At 43.2% G+C, this 14,819-nt stretch overlaps 1 pseudogene; it reads left to right on the forward strand.

Moving 5' to 3' along the window:
* Positions 1-14,819, forward strand: part of LOC106610585 (cytoplasmic dynein 1 heavy chain 1-like) — a 56,345-nt pseudogene that overhangs the window by 20,490 nt on the left and 21,036 nt on the right.

Here is a 14,819-nt window from a genome sequence, read left to right on the forward strand (position 1 = left end):
AGTGGTCGGAGATTTGGAGGGGAGTTGCAATGAGATTAGTGGAAGAACAGCATCTAGTAAAGATGAGGTCAAGCGTATTGCCTGCCTTGTGAGTAGGGGGGGAAGGTGAGAGGGTGAGGTCAAAAGAGGAGAGGAGTGGAAAGAAGGAGGCAGAGAGGAATGAGTCAAAGGTAGACGTGGGGAGGTTAAAGTCACCCAGAACTGTGAGAGGTGAGCCATCCTCAGGAAAGGAACTTATCAAGGCGTCAAGCTCATTGATGAACTCTCCAAGGGAACCTGGAGGGCGATAAATGATAAGGATGTTAAGCTTGAAAGGGCTGGTAACTGTGACAGCATGGAATTCAAATGAGGAGATAGACAGATGGGTCAGGGGAGAAAGAGAGAATGTCCACTTGGGAGAGATGAGGATTCCAGTGCCACCACCCCATATCATAACATGTTACCCATATCAAGCATGCTGACCAACGTGGAGGCTACCCTCAAAGTGCTGGCTGACCCCATACTGATGGAGCAGCCTCCACTCCGCAGGAGGAAGCTGGTACATCTGGTGAGCGGAAGATGTTACATTGTCAGACATTCTGAAGAAGTTAGTTTGGACGAGTTACTTTTTCCGAGTTACTTTGACCATAGAAATAGAATCAATCGAACGGAACCTCTTGGCACCTCTAACCCTGGCGATTTGACTGGTCAACTCATGGGTACACTCACAATGGCTGCCTGATACTGCAATAATTTCCATGGTAATGTAGAATTTTAATTCAAATGATGCTAACTGATGTGACGCATGTATTTTTTGTAAAGTCAGTTGAGTTGATCAACAAATCACAGAACAGAGATGGGTACATGTGTTATGTACTTTTAACTCCTTTTACTTCCTGCTTGGCTGCCAGTCCACCCATTATGCCATCATTGACTTCTATTCATTCTATTTCTTTGCTTTGGCACGTTAGTTTGGACCAGTTGGTTTGGAAGAGTTTTTGTGCTCCTTTCCTATAGATCCTATAGGTCCACCAGAGGGACTGTGGTGGATGAATCAGAATTAGTTGGGTAACATAGATGATTAAGATGTTTTATTAGTATAATATGCTTATGTGAGATATTTGTCATTAGAAAGTGTCCTTTGGACTCTGGTATGTTTCAGTTGCACGTTTCCCTTAGCTGGGGCTCAGTCACTTGGGGCCCAGAGAGGGGAGAGGTCAGACTTGTCTTCATGGGAATGTGTCTTTACCTATTCTTAAACCATGTGAAGGGATGGTGTGATTAATGGGGAACCAATTATTTGTCTCCACAATGTTTGTGCGCAGGTCACTACCCCCAGTGAGCCTGTCCAGGAGTGGGAACAAGAGGTGTTTTACTGAGGATGGGCCTCTATGAGATAGCACTGACAGAGGAGATATATGATGTATTTTGATAAAAACGCCTAAAAAGCATTCCAAAGGACATGAGCTAATAGTTCAGTTCAATACCGTACTAGGGAGGGACGTTTCTAAGGGGACCAGATACTGGGCTATACAATGAACCCTGTTGACATAGCAGTTACTGCCTGCTGTGTTTTATGGATATCTGTCATACAAAACTTAACCTTTGTGAACTGTTACTAAGATCTGTGGTTTGTCAATGTACGTTGAAGGGGGTGTATCTTTGCTATAAAATATCTCTGTAGCCATTGTGTAATCACCTTCCTGGTTCATTCGAGAGTGCATTATTGAAGGTTAAGTGATTTTGCAAAAGTATCTTAAGTATTAAAGATGTAGTTTAACTCAGACTGGTGTGTTTGTAACTCTCCTCATTTGGTAATGCAGAAATTAGCCACCACAGGACGTGACCAGGCAACTGATCAAGAGCAAGATCGACAACCTAAAGTCGTTCGAGTGGCTCAGCCAGATGCGCTTCTACTTTGACCCCAAGCAGACTGACGTGCTGCAGCAGCTGTCCATCCAGATGGCCAACGCCAAGTTCAACTATGGATTTGAGTACCTGGGAGTCCAGGACAAGTTGGTCCAGACCCACCTTACTGACCGCTGCTATCTGACTATGCCAGGTTCGGTTTAGCCCTCTTCGGTATGCTCCAAGAACTACATGCCACTCTAGACTACATAGCCAACAAAGTAGTTTAAATTCTAAAAGGCAAACTGAGTTGCAAGCATATCCTCTTCCTCTGAATTTTTTTCGCTGTTATTTACAGGGCCGCCGGAACTGTAAAAACTGAGTCGGTGAAGGCTCTGGGTCATCAGCTGGGACGATTCGTCCTGGTCTTCAACTGTGATGAGACCTTTGACTTCCAAGTATGCTAATACTGACTGATAATTCACGCAATAAAAACGGCAAATCTTGGTTTCATGTTATATTAATTCGTTATTTTTAGAATGCGAAAAACCTCTCTTAAGAGACCTATTTATCTGTTGTCTGCAGGCGATGGGTCGTATTTTTGTGGGCTTGTGCCAGGTAGGCGCCTGGGGCTGCTTCGAGTTCAATCGACTGGAGGAAAGGATGCTGTCGGCCGTCTCCCAGCAGGTCCAGTTCATCCAGGTGGCCCTATGGGAGCACAGCAACCCCAACCGAGACCGCAGTATGCATCTCCACAGCCTCTCATTGAAAGCTTCTTCGAATGGACATTTAAAGTGCCTTTTAGTCCATGAAAATGCTTAGTCTTGGTCCGGGAGGCCCTATATGTTATAAAAGACATCTGACCAATGTCGAATGACTGCTGACTATCACATTGTTCATTACAAACCAAACACGTCTTCATATAGCATTGAACGTAAGTTAAACAAAGTCACTGTTTTCCCCCTTCCTAAGACGCTGCCATCTCCTGCGAGCTGCTCAACAAGCAGGTGAAGGTGAGCCCCGACATGGCCATCTTCATCACCATGATCCCCAGCTATGCAGGCTGCTCCAACCTGCCCGACAATCTGAAGAAGCTGTTCCGCTCCCTGGCCTCTTCCAAACCGACTGCTGTCAACCCCACCCCCCCTTCCCCTTCTGTCCTACATGGTTCCTCAAGAGTGGTTCCCCCTCTCTTTTTCCCTCCCTCCCCAGCCGTCAGCTCTATTAAGCGTCACCATCTTGTTGAAGTGCATTCCATGACCAACCCTCCTGACGTATAAAAGCTGTCCTTAGAGACTACTGACTGGAAATGATCAGACAAGTTATTGTCAGGGACAATTTCATCACCAGCATAGTCAACTTTGTCTCAGAGGAAATGAGGTACTGCGCATATACATTTACATTGCCGTAATATACTGTCTCCATAATCTTTTGATAGTACACATCTGATTTCTAAATCAGAAAATCTTCCCCACGCAGTTATGATTTACTGCATTATCATTAATTGACAATTAGTTGTCTTGAGGAATACGAATCAAAATCTGAGTAATGTACTTATTTACTGATAGTTCAGTCTTGGCATGATTATGCTCATTGAAGCAAGTTAGCATGTCCAGCAGATGGATAGATATGTTTTCTGTCTTTAGTCGGTAGCCATACAATTAGTCTGAAATCAGAATCCATGATTCATTAAAAAAAATTATACAAAATACATTTTCCACTTAAATGGAAATTTCACCTTAGCTCTGCCACTTGTCATAACTATATTAATGCATTGTCATAACTATATTAACATTACGTTTTGTCATAAACATAAAAAATCCCATTCCCACAAGCTAGAACGAGCACATTTTCATTTCACTAGTAGAATCAGGAAGTTAAGACTGCATATTAGTTTGCTCATAGTGTACCACAAGGTCTGTCATTCATAGGAAATGCACAATGCACAGCGAGACCAGAGCAGGAATCCCCGCCCCACACAGCTGTAGTCTTTCAGAGGCTGGAAAAAATGTCACCTATATCTAGTAATATCTCCAAAGATGGGAACACCATTGAAAGACATCCAAGGGCTCTATCGGACCAGGACAACCATATCTACAAACATATAGTGCAATTGGTATAACATAGAGGCATCGCTAAATGTCACAAAGTAGGACTACTTTAAATTTCAGATCTCTTCCACACCCCATAAATACACCGGTTGTTGTAAACGGGTATATTGTTCGGTGCACAATACCCAGACCTGCCACCTTTGTGGCCAATTATGTGTGAAACACACCTCACTGACCTAGAAGTGCTTCGGACACGATCAAAACAAACCCAGTCATATTTTTGTGAAATTTCCCTTTTAAACTCTAACAACCAACACCCTTTCCCTTTTTAAATTATAGATTTATTTATTTTTGCTTCCTTGCAAGCTATCCCTTTCCTACATTATTTCATGTTGATCATTTCCGAATACCCTGCTCACCATTTCATTTAATTTGCGATTTCATACATTTGCCTGTGCTGCTCTGTCCTAATCCGGTGACGCTATCGTAATGCAGTGAGTCAATCCGTGAGAAGTTGAAGAAAAACTACATGTCCAACCCCAACTTCAACTACGAGATGGTCAACAGGGCCTCCCTGGCCTGTGACCCCATGGTCAAATGGGCCATCGCTCAGGTAAGTAAACCACTGCCCACTGACCTTATACTGGTAATGTTTAAGGGTGAATCTAAAAAGTATTTTCTTCTCAAAACTCATTTGAGGAGAAGATCCTAGAGGAGGAACCTTGGATCTTCTCCTTTGATGCATTTTGAGAAGGAGATGTGGAGAGAAGAAAGACTTGAGATTCACCCAATGTCTAGTGAGTGCCAGGAGTAAATCCGTACTTACCACGTGTCTCGATCCATCAAAACTTATAGCCTGCAATTATTCAATTATTCTTCTAGCTGAACTGTGCTGACATGTTGAAGCGCGTGGAGCCACTGAGGAATGAGCTGCAGAAGTTGGAGGACGACGCCATGGACAATAAGTCCAAGGCGGAGGAGGTGGAGCAGATGATCCGTGACCTGGAGTCCAGCATCGCCCGCTACAAGGAGGAGTATGCTGTGCTCATCTCTGAGGCCATTAAGGCCGATCTGGCTGCTGTCGAGGCGAAGGTAGGAAAATCAATCTGACCATAAGGGAAAAACCTTAATTAACTCAACTAAACCACTTCACTATCTCCATAACCTTAGGAATAGGCAAGAGATTTAGGAAATTCCTTTCTAGAGCAAATAAAGCTTTTTCTATGAAAAAGGCTAGGATCTCAACTATGAAAATTCTGAAAGTCAATGCCCTAGCCTTGACAATAGTATGTAGCCCTAGGGGATGAGTCTTTTCAGTTTAGAGCTCCATTTCAATGTAAAGCAATTGAAGACCAGGTGGAAAAGCACTATCAATCCAATCTATAATTTTTTAACCCGACCTTGACTGTCTTCTTTGACCACAGGTGAACCGCAGCACAGCCCTGCTCAAGAGCCTCTGCCGAAGTCCAGTGAGATGTTCAAGAACCAGATGGCAACCATCGCCGGAGACTGCCTGCTGTCCGCAGCCTTCATCGCCTACGCTGGCTACTTCGAGCAGCAGATGAGACAGAACCTTTTCACTACCTGGTCGCATCACCTGCAGCAGGCCAACATCCAGGTACTGGGGAGAAGTTCTGAGAATTGTTTGCTCACACAGCTACACTACCGGTCAAAGTTTTAGAACACCTACTCATTCAAGGGTTTTTCTTTAATTTTACTATTTTGTAAATTGTAGAATAATAGTGAAGACATCAAAACTATGAAATAACACATATGGAATCATGTAGTAACCAAAAAAGTGCTCCGCGAATCAAAATATATTTTATATTTGAGTTTCTTCAAATAGCCACCCTTTGCCTTAATGACAGCTTTGCACACTCTTGGCATTCTCTCAACCAGCTTCACCTGGAATGCTTTTCCAACAGTCTTGAAGGAGTACCCACATATGCTGAGCACTTGTTGGCTGCTTTTCCTTCACTCTGCGGCTCAAATCATCCCAGACCATCTCAATTTGGTTGAGGTCGGGGGATTGTGGAGGCCAGGTCATCTGATGCAGCACTCCATCACTCTCCTTATTCAAATAGCCCTTCCACAGCCTGGAGCTGTAAATAAATCACAGACAATGTCACCAGCAAAGCGCCCCCACACCATAACACCTCCTCCTGAGCTTTATGGTGGGAAATACACATGCGGAGATCATCTGTTCACCCACACCGCGTCTCACAAAGACACAGCGGTTGGAACCAAAATTCTCAAATTTTGACTCCAGACCAAAAGACAAATTTCCACCGGTCTAATGTCCATTGCGCGTGTTTCTTGGCCCAAGAAAGTCTCTTATTATTATTATTATTATTATTATTATTATTGGCGTCCTTTAGTAGTGGTTTCTTTGCAACAATTCGACCATGAAGGCCTGATTCACGCAGTCTCCAATGAACCGTTGATGTTGAGATGTGTCTGTTACTTGAAGTCTGTGAAGCATTTATTTGGGCTGCAATTTCTGAGGCTGGTAACTCAAATGAACTTCTCCTCTGCAGCAGAGGTAACTCTGGGTCTTCCTTTCCTGTGGCGGTCCTCACGAGAGCCAGTTTCATCATAGCGCTTGATGGTTTTTGCGACTGCACCTGAATAAACTTTAAAAGTTCTTGAAATGTTCCATTTTGACTGACCTTCATGTCTTGAAGTAATGATGGATTGTCGTTCGTCTTTGCTTATTTGAGCTGTTCTTGCCATAATATGGACTTGGTCTTTTACCAAATAGAGCTATCTTCTGTATACCACCCCTACCTTGTCACAACACAACTGATTGGCTCAAACGCATTAAGAAGGAAAGAACTTCCACAAATTAACTTTTAACAAGGCACACCTGTTAGTTGAAATGCATTCCAGGTGACTACCTCATGAAGCTGGTTGAGAGAATGCCAAAAGTGTGCGAAGCTAGGCTAGCTAGGTACATTTACATTTTAGTCATTTAGCAGATGCTCTTATCCAGAGCGACTTACAGTAGTGAATACATACATTTCATACATTTCATTTCATGCATTTTTTTTTTTTTTTTGTAGGTTTGTGTTTTGTGCGGGATTGTTTTTGTCAGGGCTCTTGTTTGGAAGTGAGGGTCTGTGTTTTTCCTCTGCCCGCGTTTTACGCTGAGTTTATATTGGGCTGTGTCCCTGTGTTATGTTTTGAGTAGGTGGTGCGTTTTATTTACACGCCCTGCCCGACCTTTTATTTTTTTTGTGTGGATATATTAAAGAAGTATTCACGGAATCATCTGTCTCCTGCGCTTGACTCTACCTCTCCTGCTTCCTTGAGCCACACCTTGTGACACATGGTCAATTCGGTTTGACATTCGATATCCCTGTGGGGCTAGTTAGGGACCATAAGTAAATTACACAATGTACATGGGACAATATTTCCCATTTTCAATGACTGACTTAAAAACTTCAAACCAACTATAAATTGTAGAAATGCATATTCAAATATTGAAAGCATTTAATGAGACAACTAAAGGATGTGCAACATGAAAATATTGTCCCATTTACATTGTCATTTATTGGCGGTCCCAGAGATAGGCTATCAAATTATCCAATTTTGCCAACAGTCACACACCAGCCGGCTGAAGCTAATTTGTGAAACAAGTTGGCTAGCACAGTATTAGCACTAGCTAGCCTCTGTGACTTCAAGACCTGGTTAGAATGTTTCAAGTTACAGTGCATTCAAAAATAATTCAGACCCCTTGACTTTTCCACATTTTGTTAAGTTAGTCTTATTCTAAAATTGATTAAATTAACATGCATACATACAATACAATACAATACATACAATACCCCATAATGACAAAGTGAAAAAATATTTTTTGAAATGTATAAAAAAACGGAAACCTTATTTACACAAGTATTCAGACCCTTTGCCATGAGACGCGAAATTGAGCTCATGTGCATCCTGTTTCCATTGATCATCCTTGATATGTTTCTACAATTTGATTGGAGTCCACCTGTGGTAAATTCAATTGATTGGACATGATTTGAAAAGGCACACACCTGTCTATATAAGGTCCCACAGTTGACATTGCAAAAACCAAGCCATGAGGTCGAAGGAATTGGCTGTAGAGCTCCGAGACAGGATTGTGTCGAGGCACAGATCTGGGGAAGGGTACCAAAACATTTCTGCAGCATTGAAAATCCCCAAGAACACAATGGCCTCCATCATTCTTAAATGGAAGAAGTTTGGAACCACCAAGACTCTTTCTAGTACTCGCCGCCCTGCTAAACTAACCAATCGGGGGAGAAGGGCCTTGGTCAGGGAGGTGACCTAGAACCCGATGGTCATTCTGACAGAGCTCAAGAGTTCCTCTGTGGAGATGGGATAACCTTCCAGCACAATCATCTCTGCAGCACTCCACCAATCAGGCCTTTATGGTAGAGTGGCCAGACGGAAGCCACTTCTCAGTAAAAGGCACATGACGTCCCGCTTGGAGTTTGCTGAAAGGCACCTAAAGGACCCTCAGACCATGAGAAACAAGATTCTCTGGTCTCATGAAACCAAGATTAAACTCTTGGGCCTGAATACCAAGAGTCACATCTAGAGGAAACCTGGCACCATCCCTACGGTAACGAGTGGTGGCAGCATCATGCTGTGGGGATGTTTTTCAGTGGCAGGGACTGGGAGACTAGTCACGATTGAGGGAAAGATGAACGGCGCAAAGTAGAGATCCTTGATGAAAACCTGCTCCAGAGCACTCAGGACCTCAGACTGGGGGCAAAGGTTCACCTTCCAACAGGACAATGACCCTAAGCACACAGCCAAGACAACGCAGAAGTGGCTTCGGGACAAGTCTCTGAATGTCCTTGAGTGGCCCAACCAGAGGCTGGACTTGAACCCGATCGAACATCTCTGGAGAAACTTGAAAATAGCTGTGCAGCAACACTCCCCATCCAACCTGACAGAGCTTGAGGATGTGCAGAGAAGAATGGAAGAAATTCCCCAAATACAGGTGTGCCAAGCTTGTAGCGTCATACCCAAGAAGACTCGAGGCTGTAATCGCTGGCAAAGGTTCTTCAACAAAGTACTGAGTAAAGGGTCTGAATACTTATGTAAATGCATATTTCAGTTTTTGATTTTTTTTTTATACATTTGCAAAAATTTCTAAACCTGTTTTTGCTTTGTCTTTATGGGGTATTGTGTGTAGATTGAGGGAGAAAAACAATTGAATCCATTTTAGAGTAAGGCTGTAACATAACAAAATGTAGAGAAAGTCAAGGTGTCTGAACTTCCTGAATGCACTGTATCTAGAAGGGTGAGTGACTGTCACTGTGTACTGTTTTGACTGAGTGAATGTGAAAATGCTTGCCACGTGCGAACACACGAGACACCCACTTTAAACCCTCCGCAATACAAGGCCAAATCAGGAGGTTCAGCCCCTCTTTAATTTTGGAAATGTTTGTATAATGAATGCCTATCTAATTGCAAAAATCACTGAAGCTGGAGACTTATCTCCCTCTCTAACTTTAAGCATCAGCTGTCAGCGCAGCATACCGATCACTCTACCTGTACACAGCCAATCTGTAAATGGCACACTCAACTACCTCATCCCCATTGTTATTTATCTTCTTGCTCTTTTGCACCCCAGTATCTCTACTTGCGCATCATCATCTGCACATCTATCACTCCAGTGTTAATGCTAAATTGTAATTATTTCGCTTCTATGGCCTATTTATTGCCTTACCTCCCTAATCTTCTACATTTGCACACACTGTACATAGATTTTTCTATTGTGTTATTGACTGTACGTTTGTTTGTAACTCTGTTGTTTTTGTCGCTTTGCTTTATCTTGGCCAGATCGCAGTTGTAAATGAGAACTTGTTCTCAACTAGCCTACCTGGTTAAATAAAAGTGAAATAAATAATATAAAATCCCAGTTCAAAGTGTTCAAAGTCCTGGAAAACAGGCCCTTTGGGCTGATTGAGATCCTAATAAAAATAAAAAAAACTTTGCCTTTCCCAGGTATCCCCTGATCATCGACCCGTCCGGCCAGGCCACAGAGTTCATCATGAACGAGTACAAGGACTGCAAGATCATCAGAACCAGCTTCCTGGACGACGCCTTCAGGAAGAACCTGGAGAGCGCCCTGCGATTTGGAAACCCTCTACTTGTGCAGGTCAGAACAGTCTCCTCTTGGTCTATCCAGCATGTTCCATACCATGTATACCTATCCAACTAGTATATAATGCATGCTTTTAATCTGAATAAATTGTGAACTAGTGCGCAACTGCTGTTGCAGTAAATACAATCTCTGACTGGTAACGAATGTTATTATATTTAATGTAAATGTTAGGTCCAGTAGCTAGGTAGCTAGCGTACGCAACATTTGGTTCTGGTTTCCAAGATTATGGTAGATCGGGTTATCCAATTGGGGAAACCATTTTGCTGACATGTAACTGATAATATTTCACGGTCTCTTTCAGGACGTGGAGAGCTACGACCCCATCCTTAACCCGGTGCTCAACAGAGAGGTGTGCAGGACCGGAGGACGTGTGCTCGTCACCCTCCAGACCTGTGTTCTCGTGTGACCTTTGTCAACTTCACAGTGACTCGCAGCAGTCTGCAAAGCTAGTGTCTCAACAAGGTGCTGAAGGCAGAGAGGCCTGAAGTGGACGAGAAGCGCTCCGACCTCCTCAAACTGCAGGGTGAGGCGTGCATGCACACACACGTCCTCCTATAGGCAAGGCTCATTCTGTGTGCTGACAGTCGCTTGCATAAAATTATTAATCCATCCCGGACCTGATTTCGTTTGAATGAAACTCATATACGGATCTGACTTCTGATGTGTAATGGACACAAAGTATCTTACCCTCTTCTCTTAGTTCTATTTTGTCCTTGAAAGCACTAACCTTCACTGAACTTCTCCACTCCGTCCCTCCACAAGGTGAGTTCCAGGTGCGTCTGGGCCATCTGGAGAAGTCCCTGCTGCAGGCCCTAAACCAGGTCAAGGGTCGTATCCTGGACGACGACACCACCCTGGAGAACATGAAGGAGGCAGCAGAGGTGACCAGGAAGGTGGAGGAGACGGACATCGTGATGGCCGAGGTGGAGACTGTGTCGCAGCAGTACCTGTCTCTCTCTTCGGCCAGCAGCTCTATCTACTTCACCATGCAGGCCCTCAACCAGGTATGCAGAGAGATGCGTACACACTCACTAGGGTTGGGCGGTTTCCAGATTTTCATACCGTCCTTCTCTCATCCCGGGATTTACAGTATTACCGGTTTAGTACACAAGGGGGCGCCAAAGAATGAGACCTTTGGGTATCTGTTACCAGAATGCTAACAAAATTATTACTAGTAATAGCGAGTTTCCATGGAGGCTGCTAACTAAATTTGTTAACGAGCGCAAATGGAAATAAACTAATTGCAAAGATGGGCAATCTGACTCATAAAGTTATACATGTATAAGTTGGAGCTACCGAATGTCATTTTTGATGAGTTTGGACATTTGCAAGCGAACGTGAACGAGATGCATTGCAAATTAACAAAGTTTTGATGCATGCTTGTCTGAAGGAAGAACAGTACTGGCTCTGAAGCAGCATGTGGACACATTGTGTCTTTGTGGAGTCTAGAGTCTCTAGGGCAGCAGTTCCAAAACTAGGGGTCCTGACCTCATGTGGGGTTACCTGATATGAAAATGGGGTTGCGGGGGAATTTCCAAAATCCTGAAGGGGCAAAAAAAAAACATTATACAAAAAAATATTGCCAGATAACACTGTTAAACCAAGAATGTATGCTTTTGCTAGCAGTCAAGCGGAAAACTGACTGAACAACTCAAACTCCCCAGCTTATGCTCTCCAAATGGACGTTAGATGTAAGGGCCGAGATGCCCATAAATAGATTTTTGTTCGCTATACTGTACATATCGGCATGCTTTTCACAAGGACATATTATTCTGGCTCACGATTCCCGAGCATGAAATGGCACGGGATGTTCATTATGCTGCGTGGCTATATTGACAAATCACCATTCAATCCCATGACATCTATGGTGGGATGGCGGGCAGGCCTCTGCACTCTAGTTATGAATGTGTCTCCCTCTGCCATATGGACACATTTTATGATACACAGAGAGCAACTGGTGGCAAAAGAGCTGAGCACAGAACTCTGAGATATACTGCAGCAGGTAACTTTGATTTGTAAATTACATCAAACCACATCCACTGTTTGCAAAACTGTGGACATAAGGTATCCGAGCATGACAATGTTCTATTTCACACCGAGGCTTGGTGGTTATCGAGGGGGTGTGTTAGAAAGATTTTTTGCATTGAGAGAGGAACTGTTGTCATTTTACAATGGATGTAAAAACAAACAACACCAGACAGACTTGGTTAACTTTCTGTGTAATGAAAAGAAAACGTCTCCTTGCCTATAACAGCTATATTTGGCTGAATGCAAGCATAGAGGGGAAATACAAAAACATTCTACAAATGTGACCGAATCAGTGGATTCAGATGAAAAAAAATCTTATTGGAGAGTCTTTCAAAAGCGAACCATGCCTCCTTCCCTCAGCTATGCATGTTTGTAAGTTAGTGTCCCAAACTCCAATGCATGGAAGAGCACTTTGGGACTTACTTCCAAATCCGTTTGACTGTGATCCTGGCTCAGTTGAATTTACGTGAATTTAAGAAAGTGAAATTGATCAGCTGGTCGAGCTGTCACGTGACCGAATGCTTTCACGGGTCATTACGGAGGAGTTTTTGTTCCTGACTCAAAGGGAATAAATACCCTGCAGTCTACATCTGAGCATTTATGCCACATTCAAAACCAATGGGAATGTGGTAATCTCAGACTTAAGTACGTACGTTCAAGAAAACTGGAAACTTTGAGGGGGAAAAAAACAAGCTCCTACTGGGAGCTGTCATCCAACTCGGAATTCCAAGTCGGGAACTCGGGCCTCTTTCTAGAACTCCGACTTTCCGATCTGAAGATCACTGATGTCATGATTGGACCTCGTACTTTTTTGAGTTCTGAGTTGTCTTGCAAGCGCCATAAAACACATGATCTGGCCAAAAAAAGTTTGAACTCTTGCGCTAAGGCAACAGGCCGTCACCTTAATTCAGTAACTTAGAGTAAACACTTCAGCGAGCAGGCAGTGGCGGTTCTAGACCATTTCAACTGGGGGGGCCATACTCCACATTTAGGGGGGCCACAAGGGGGTCCAAAATTGTTGTCACAGGGGCACTGCCCCCCCCCCAGACCCGCTAGTGCGAGCAGGCCTTTCTAATCGACCTGGCCCGGGTATCCTGGAAGGATATTTACCTCATCCCAACAGTAGAGGATGCCTGGTTGCTCTTTCAAAGTGCTTTCCTCACCATCTTAAATAAGCATTCCCCATTCCAAAAATGTAGAACTAAGAACTAGAGGTTGACCGATTAATCGGAATGGCCGATTTAATTAGGGCCAATTTCAAGTTTTCGTAACAATCGGAAATCGGTATTTTTGGATGCCGATTTTGGCCGATATTTATTTATTTATTTGTTTATTTAAAAAAAAAAAATAATACCTTTAACTAGGCAAGTCAGTTAGGAACGCATTCTTATTTTCAATGACGGCCTAGGAACGGTGGGTTAACTGCCTTGTTCAGGGGCAGAACGACAGATTTTTACCGTGTCAGCTCGGGGATTCAATCTTGCAACCTTACATTTTACATTACATTTACATTTTAGTCATTTAGCAGACGTTCTTATCCAGAGCGACTTACAGTAGTGAATGCATACATTTCATTTCATAAATTATTTTTTTTCCCTCCGTACTGGCCCCCCCGTGGGAATCAAACCCACAACCCTGGCGTTGCAAACACCATGCTCTACCAACTGAGCCACAGGGAGCGGTTAACTTGTCCAACGCTCTAACCACCTGCTTTACATTGCACTCCACGAGGAGCCTGCCTGTTACGCGAATGCAGTAAGAAGCCAAGGTAAGTTGCTAGCTAGCATTAAACTTATCTTATAAAAAACAATCAATCAATCATAATCACTAGTTAACTACACATGGTTGATGATATTACTAGTTTATCTAGCCTGTTCTGCGTTGCATATAATCGCTTAGGTACACGTTGCTCCAACCATACACATCAATGCCTTTCTTAAAATCAATACACAAGTATATATTTTTAAACCTACATATTTAGTTAATATTGCCTGCAAACATGAATTTCTTTTAACTAGGGAAAATGTGTCACTTCTCTTGCAAACAGAGTCAGGGTATATGCAGCAGTTTGGGCCGCCTGGCTCGTTGCGAACTGTGAAGACTATTTCTTCCTAACAAAGACAGCCAACTTCGCCAAACGGGGGATGATTTAACAAAAGCGCACTTGCGAAAAAAGCACAATCGTTGCACGACTGTACCAAACCATAAACATCAATGCCTTTCTTAAAATCAATACACAGAAGTATTTATTTTTAAACTTGCATATTTAGCTAAAAGAAATCCAGGTTAGCAGGCAATATTAACCAGGTGAAATTGTGTCATTTTGCGTTCATTGCATGCAGAGTCAGGGTATATGCAACAGTTTGCGTCGCCTGGCTCGTTGCGAACTAATTTGCCAGAATTTTACGTAATTATGACATAACATTGAAGGTTGTGCAATGTAACAGCAATATTTAGACTTATGGATGCCACCCGTTAGATAAAATACGGAACGGTTCCGTATTTCACTGACAGGAAAAACGTTTTGTTTTCGAGATAATAGTTTCCGGATTCGACCATATTAATGACCTAAGGCTCGTATTTCTGTGTGTTATTATGTTACAATTAAGTCTATGATTTGCTAGAGCAGTCTGACTGAGTGATGGTAGGCAGCAGCAGGCTCGTAAGCGTTCATTCAAACAGCACTTTCATGCGTTTGCCAGCAGCCCTTCGCAATGCATTGCACTGTTTAGATTAGGCTGGTGTAACCG

This window comes from Salmo salar, chromosome ssa09 (assembly GCF_905237065.1).
Source record: "Salmo salar chromosome ssa09, Ssal_v3.1, whole genome shotgun sequence".
Classification (NCBI taxonomy): domain Eukaryota; kingdom Metazoa; phylum Chordata; class Actinopteri; order Salmoniformes; family Salmonidae; genus Salmo; species Salmo salar.